Source organism: Mus caroli, unplaced genomic scaffold (assembly GCF_978045245.1).
Source record: "Mus caroli unplaced genomic scaffold, Mus_caroli_1 scaffold_3, whole genome shotgun sequence".
In the NCBI taxonomy this organism is placed as follows: Eukaryota; Metazoa; Chordata; class Mammalia; order Rodentia; family Muridae; genus Mus; species Mus caroli.
The window spans coordinates 93320883-93329093 of record NW_028227258.1 but is presented as its reverse complement, the minus strand read 5'-3'; positions in this window follow the sequence as shown (position 1 = coordinate 93329093).

Genomic DNA, 8211 nt, shown 5'->3' with positions numbered 1-8211 from the left:
TTCATTCCTTTTATTGAAAATAGATTCTTTCCCCATACAATATAACCTAATTATACTCTCCCCTCCCTCTACTCCTCCCAGTTCCTCCCTCACTCCACTCCCCTAGAGCTCCAGTCCTTTTCTGTCTCTCATTAGAAACAACAGGTTTCCAAGAGATAACCAAACATGACCAATATATATATATATATATATATATATATATATATATATATATATATATATATATATATAAAACAAGATGAAGCAAACACTGTTAAATCACAGTTGGATGTGGCAAGCCAACAGGAGGAAAGGGCTCCCAAGAGCAGGCACAAGAGTCAGAGATCCACTTGTTCTCATGTCAGGAGTTTTATAGAAATATTAAGCTAATAGCTGTAACACATATGCAGGGGACCTGGGCAGACCTGCGTAGGCTTCATGTAGACCATGCTGCTTCAGTCTCTGCCCTCACACGTGCCTTGCTTAGTTGACTCAGAGAGCTTGTCATCCTGGTGTCCTCCATCCCCTCTGACTCTTAGAATCTTTCTTCCTCCTCTTCTGAGGGGTTCCTTGAGCTCTGAGGGGAGAAATTTGATAGAGACATCCAGGTTTGATTGTCTACCCAGGTAATGTCTGGCTGTGGGTCTCTGCATCTGTTTCCACCTGCTGCTGGAGGAAGTCTCTCTGATGACTGCATAAAACATTGTTCTATGGATACAGCAGCATATTATTAGAAGTCCTTTCATTGGTAACGTTTTTTCTTAGACCAGTCCTGTTTGGTTTTAACTGTAGGGCTTTGGGCTACCTAGTCTCTGGTTCTTGGTTTTCCAAGCAGTGTCTATTATGCGTTATTTCTGTGCAATGAGCCTTCAAGTCAAATCAGACATCCGTTGGCTTCTCTTGCAAGTTCTAGGCCATCAATGCTCTAGCAGGGCAGATTGTAGGTCAAAGATTTTGTGGCTGGGTTGGATTCCACATTTCTCTTTTGGTAGCTGGCAGAGTGCCTTCCCTTACCAAAGAGACTAGAACACATGAGTGAAGGCTTTACGAGACACCACCTCTACTTCTCTATGTGCAATGAGTTGTGTGGGTGTTTTCCTTAGGAATGCGTCCCCACCACCACTGTTGGTTTGTGGAGAGCAACCCTTTGTCTTAGCATCATCCAGGGTTGTTTGGGGGTTTTCATGGGACTCTCTTGGCTGAGAACTCAAATGAAAGCAACCCAGTCCCACTGCAGAATATGGCCAGTTGAGACTCTGTATCTTTCATTACTAGGAGTCCTCATTAGGATCACCTTCCTAGAATCCAGGAAGTTTCTACTGCACTAAGTTTACACACACACACACACACACACACACACACACACACACCCAAAGCCCCCTATTTCCAGCTGTCTCTCCCTGAACTTTCTCCCTCCATCCTGTCTTCCATGCCACTTAAACCTGGTACCCTAACTCAGGTCTCCACTGACCCCCAGTCTGCCCATAAAATATATTTTATTTCCCCTTCCAGGGAGACCCATGGCCACCCCCAACACCTCCTCCTTATCTAACCTCTCTGAATGTATGGCTTGTAGGTTATCATTTACTTACTGACTACTAACCACTTATAGGTGAATATATACTATATCTTTCTGGTTTGGGTTACCTCACTCAGTGTGTCCCATTCATTTGCCTGCAAATTTCATGATGTTATTCTTTTAAACAGTTGAGTAATACTCCATTGTGTAAATGTACCACATATTCTTTATTTTCATTCTTCTGTTTTTTAAAAATTAGATTTATTTTATTTTGTGTATATGAGATTTTTTTTTTGCCTGCAAATATGTCTGTGCACCATATACATACACCTTGTGCCTGAAGGAGTTCTGAGCTTTCATGTGGATACTGGGATCAAATCCAGATCCTTTGCAAGAAAAACAAGTGCTCTTAAGCACTGAGCCAACTCTCCAGTCCATTCATTCCTCTGTTGAAGGACACCTAGGTTCTTTCCATGTTTTCCACCTTTAGCCATTCTCTGACAGGTGTAAGACAGAATCTCAAAGTAATTTTGATTTGCATTTCACTGATGACTAAGGATACTGAACATTTCCTTAATGTTCTCAGCCATTTGAGATTCCTCTATTGAAAATTTGCTGTTTAGATCTGTACCCCATTTTCAATTGGAGTATCTAGTGTATTTTTTTTTTTTTTGATATTTAGTTTTTTGAGTTTTTTATACACTTTGGGTATTAGTCATCTATAAGATGTGGAGTTAGTAAAAATCTTTTCCTATTCTGTAGGCTGTCATTTTGTCCTCTTGGCAGAATCCTTTGCCTTACAAAAGCTTTTCAGTTTCATGAAGTTCCATTTATTAATAGTGCCTGTGCTATCAGCATTATGTTCAGGAAGTCATTGCCTGTGCCCATGCATTTAAGGCTATTTCCTGATTTCTCTTCTATTAGGATCAATGCATCTGATTTTCTGTTGATGTCTTTGATCCAGTAAAAATTGAGTTTTGTGCAGTTTAATAAGTATAGATTTATTTGGATTCTTCTAACTGCAGACATTCAATTTGACCAGCATCGTTTGCTGAAGATAATGTCTTCTTTTACCTAGTGTGTATTTCTCATTTTGTTTGTTTGTTTGTTTGTTTGTTTTTGTTTTAAAAAATCAGGTGTCTCCTGTCTTAGTGTTTCATTGCTGTGAAAAAACACCATGACCAGGGCAATTCTTATAAAGGCAAACATTTAATTGGGGCTGGCTTACAGTTTCTGAGGTTTAGTCCATTATCATCAGAGCAGGAAGCATGGCAGTGTACAGGCAGACATGATGCTGGAAGAGCCAAGAGAAATCCGCCTGCCTCTGTCTCCCAAGTGCTGGGACTAAAGGCATGTGCCACCACGCCCTGCTCTTGTGTTTTCTTTATTGTTTTCTTGGATTTTGTTAAGGGATTCATACATTTCCTTTTCGAGTACCTTTATTATCTTCCTACAGTTTGGTTAAGATCTTTTTTTTGTACTTCAGCTCTGTTGGCATTTTCAGGACCTACTACTACAGTAGGATAGCTTGGCTCTAGTGGGGACATATTGCCCAGGCTGTTTGGGGGATGCTTTTATGCTGGTCTCTAGGCATTTGGGTTTGGGATGACTATAGGTCTAGGTGATAATTTCAGGCTTTGTCTTGGTTGGGTGGGTGTTTTGTTCCTTGGTTTCTGTTTCTTTTCTGGACTCTCAGAGTGTGAATGCTATGTGTCGCCTGTTTTCTGGCCCACTCAGCTAGAGTATACACGGGGAATGCCTGTTGATGTTGGAGGTGGGGTATTGGGATGAGTTGGGGGAGAAGGTCTTTGTGATCCCTGGGGATGGGGGTAGAGAGGAAACGGAGACCATAGCAGTTCTTTTTTTTTTTTTTTCTTTTATGCTACAGAACTGGAGATTTGTCTGTAGGGACTGGATCTCAGGAGCAGTAGGAGAGTTGTGAGTCTGCCTTTAGCCTCCTCAGTGCCCTGAGAGGAGCAGCCCTGGGGTCAGCAGGGTAATGCCTGCTGGAGTTGGGGGCTGGGCTACAGCAATCAAGCGGAGGGAGGGAAGTTAGGAAGGAATGGTCTGTGGGAGCCACAGGAGATGTGGATGGAGTTGGGTGCAGCTGATGTTCTCTGGTAGGCTGAAGAGGAAACTGGAGGACTGGCTTTGGAAGGCAGGAGTGGCTAGTGGGCGTCCTCAGCTAGCTTACCTGTGTCCCTCTTCTGTGTAGCTGGTGCTCATAGTAAATGCCTGTTGGTGTTGGAGGCTGGGATGGGTTGGGGAAGAAGATCTTGACGCTCCATTAGGGATGGGGTCAGCGAGGAAAGGGAGAGCCCAGTGGGCTGATCCAACTGCTCTTTAGGAGGCAGACAATAAACTTTCATTTCTTCCTTTTTTTATTTACCTATTTTTATTGTAGGCACATTGGTATGTTTTCGCCTGCACATATGTCTGTGTGAGGTTGTCAGATCTTGGAGTTACATACAGTCGTGACCTGCCATGTGGGTGTGTTGGGAATTGAACCAGGGACCTCTGGAAGAACAGCCGATACGCCTAACCGCTGAGCCACCTCTCCAGCCCCTAAACTCTCATTTCTTTATCCAGCAAACACTCACTGTGTGTCCACTACAAGTCAAAGATGGCTGAGACGAAGTGTCCTCATTACCAGCCTTACAAAGGCTGGTACAATCAGCCCTTGACCTTGAGCTCATTACCAGCCAACATGAAAAGAGGAAAACACCCATACACAGCAAGATTATGAGGCGTTAACACAGAAGATGCACCTGAAGTCTGAACAGCCCATGATGGTGTGAAACAGTGCGATGGAAACACTGGCAGACTACGTTTTGTTCTTGTTTTTCTATGGTTGTCTTCTATCCTCAGCTAGGTGGACTAGAGTTCAGAAATGCTTTCTTTGGTCTCTTGTGGCTTTAATTTGTGTTGCACAAACTCTTAAGCAGCCGTTTTTCCTTAATCCCAAAGGTTTTCCTTTCTGGGAGCCAGTACATTCGTGGTGAAGAATGTCCCACGAGGAATGCTCGATCTGCTGAATATTGACTTGCTGTAACTGATTATGGGAAACTTGGCCAATAGAAGTAGAACCCTGAGTGTTTCTGTTCAGTTACCAGTGGTAGGGAACACCTAAAGGTTGGTCTGTAGCACCCCAGCCAGCCTGTTTCTGTAGCAAAGTTCTTACCACCATAGCACACAATGGCAGGCTTTCCATAGAACCCAGGATGTGTGAATCCATGGCTACCCAATTACTTGGTTCCCTTTTTTATTATTACCACCATGACCAGGAGAGGGGAATATCTCTCATGGTTTAACTGAAGCCTCTTGGATTTCTCAAATACGTTCCTTTCTACTTTTTCCTTCATTTGTAAGTGGTGATTCTCTCCACCCAATTATACATCCCAGAAGCCTCTTTGGGGTGTCTTTCTGGATGACAGCAACCTTTTCACTGGCTCCTTCAAATCTGCTCTTCACTTGTCCCAATTCACTCACCAGTAGCTATAGAAGTGACAGTTTGAAAGGAATGCGGCATTGTGTCATTTCTCTGCTTAAAAGCTTTGAGAAGCTTCTTAGTGCTCTTCAGGTACAAATTTAAAACTCCTTGACTTGTCAGGCATGATGCCTCAGCCTCCTAGGTACCTTTAATCCAGCACTTGGGAGGCTGAGGCAGGCTGAACATCTCTGAGGTAAAGGCAAGTCTGCTCTACAAAGAGTTGAAGGCCTGCCAGGCTACATAGTCTCTCTCTCTCTCTCTCTCTCTCTCTCTCTCTCTCTCTCTCTCTCTCTCTCTCTCTCTCACACACACACACACACACACACACACACATACACACACACGTATGTGTGTGTATGTATGTATAGTATGTACATATACAGACTTGCGTTTCCAGGACCCGCATAACTGTTACTGTTGTTTTGAACTCTTGCTTTCCATACTCCAACCTTTAATGCACCTCGAATTCTTTCCCACAGAGTTTCTGCATTATTTCCCCAGCGAGCTTATGCTTCCCCCCAAAATTAGTGGGAACCTCTCCCTTCAGTTCTTAGCTCAAGTGTCACTATCCTTTAAATCACTATTTGTGGGCTGGATTGAATTTGTCTATTACATTTCCCCCAAAGTGCCTACTCTCTTCGTATCTTTATAGCACCCGCCATGAAAATATATATATATATACATATATATATATATAATATCATACTTATTATTTTTCTGTGTGTGCACGCATATTGGTGCACTCATACTGTGCACACATGTGGATGCCAAACAACAACTTGTGGGAATCTATTCTTTCCTTCCACAGTGTGGGTCCAAAGGATTGAGCTCAGGTCATCAGACTTGGTAGCAGATGCCTATACTCTCCTAACCCCTTGAGGTTTATTTTACTTTTTGTCAATTTAGGTCAGAAAAGAGCACGGGAACCTTTGGAGCTGGCGTTACAGGTGCTTGTGAGCTGCCCAAGATGGGTGCTGAGCATCAAGCGCTGGTCCTCTGCAAGAGTATGAGGTGCTCTTAAATGGCTGAGGCATCTTTCCAGCCTTTGGTTTTCTTTTAAAGCAGAGTCTATTTTATCTGGCCTTCTACTGGAAGTTCTTTGAACTGAGAGAAGAGGAAACAAGTACCCATTTCCGTTGTCGTGGGGCTATTAAGCATGTTTTCCTGTGCAGAACTCCATGGGCAGCAGGACCTGACACCCCTGAAGGAAGGTGATGTCACCAAAACAGTTGCATATTTCCAGCTCTTACTTCCTTGCCAGTGATGCTTGGTATTCACAGTGATCAGTCTGACACGCCACTACACAGGAACATATTTCTAGGGCTAGAGAGATGGCATTGTGATTAAAGTGCTTACCATACAAGCATCAAAAGTGAGAGCCAGATTTGGGCTTCTCAGAACCTAATGTAATCCCAGCTCTGGACAGAAGGCAGAAGTTGGTGACTGGATCCCTGGAGCAGATAGGTTACCCAGACTAGTTATACCAGAAAGCTCTGGGTTCAGACGAGAGACCTGTGTCAATGAATAAGGACCATCAAGGAAACATCCAACCTCAAGCCTATATACAGGCACACACATGTATGTCTTCATGCATGTAAACATGTGTACATGCAGGCACACATCACACAGACACACACAGACACACACAGACACACAGACACACACACACACACACACACACACGCACACACGTGAAAAAAATACCTTCAGGAAGAAAGAAAGATTGTTTCTATTAAAAAAAACTAGGCTTCCCAGCCAGGCTATGGTGACACACACCTTTAATCCCAGCACTTGGGAGGTAGAGGCAAGAGAATCTCTGAATTTGAGACCAGCCTGGTCTACAGAGTGAGTTCAGGGAGCCTCTGCCTTTAGAGCTCCGGAAATAAAGCCTCTTTTTTCTTTTCTCTTCTCTTCTTTTCTCTTCTTTTCTCTCCTTTTCTCTCCTTTCCTCTTCTTTTCTTTTCTCTTCTCTTCTCTTCTCTTCTCTTCTCTTCTCTTCTCTTCTCTTCTCTTCTCTTTTCCTTTCCTTTCCTTTCCTTTCCTTTCCTTTCCTTTCCTTTCCTTTCCTTTCCTTTCCTTGCCCTTGCCCTTGCCCTTGCCCTTGCCCTTGCCCTTTGCCCTTCCCTTCTCTTCCCTTCCCTTCCCTTCCCTTCTCTTCTCTTTTCTTTCCTTTTTTCCCTTTTCTTTTTAAATATAGTTCACCTCAACTTAGACCAGTCATGCTTCAGACACCACAGAGGACAGCCCTACACAGAGAAACCCTGTCTTGAACCCTCTCCCCCCAAAACTCCAACAACAAAAACAACAGCAACCAACCCCCCCCTCCCCAAATGGGCATGCATTTGAGCATAGCACTGGAGATGCAGAGGCAGAGGCAGAGGGCAGAGGGCAGAGGGCAGAAGGCAGAAGGCAGAGGCAAGAGAGGCTGAGGCAAGAGAGGCAGAGGGCAGAAGGCAGAGGGCAGAAGGCAGAGGCAGAGAGGCAGAGGCAGAGAGGCAGAGGGCAGAGAGGCAGAGGCAGAGAGGCAGAGGCAGAGAGGCAGAGGCAGAGAGGCAGAGGCAGATCTCTGTGAGTTTGATGTCTCCTTGGTCAACATAGTGAGTTCCAGGTCAGTCAAGGCTATATAGTGAGGCTTTGTCTAAAAAGAAAAGAAGAAAAACTGGAAATTTTTGTTATTTTTCTCTCTTCCAGACTGTTTGAAAAATAATAACTAAATTAACCATTATATGAGTTGGGCATGATGGTACAGACTTACAATCCCAACACTGAGGATAGAGGTATGAAGGTCATAGGGAAGCTGCAAAGTAAGACCTTGCATCAAAAATGAATGAATGAATGAATACACACATACACACACACACATACATACATACATACATACATACATGCATGCAACAAAATGGTCCTGATACAGAGAGTTTGGGCACTTCTGGGACATCTTTATCTAACTTTTAATCCTAACCTAGTGTCTTCCTGTGTCCTCCTTGTCTTTTTAAGCTTGGGTAATCTCTTTCATCTGAGAGTGTGGGAACATGCAACCTGCCCTACTTGTTTACAACAGAGAAAAGAGGAAGTACTTGTTCGCATGTGTGTGATTGTGTAAGCTAAGCTTCCAATTTCTGCCTTGATGAGAGATGCTAAGTTTAGAGAAACAGCCTATGATGCTGTGTGCTGTCCTGTGGAGTCATGTGACCAGATGACTGAATGATGCTGCCTGCCTCTG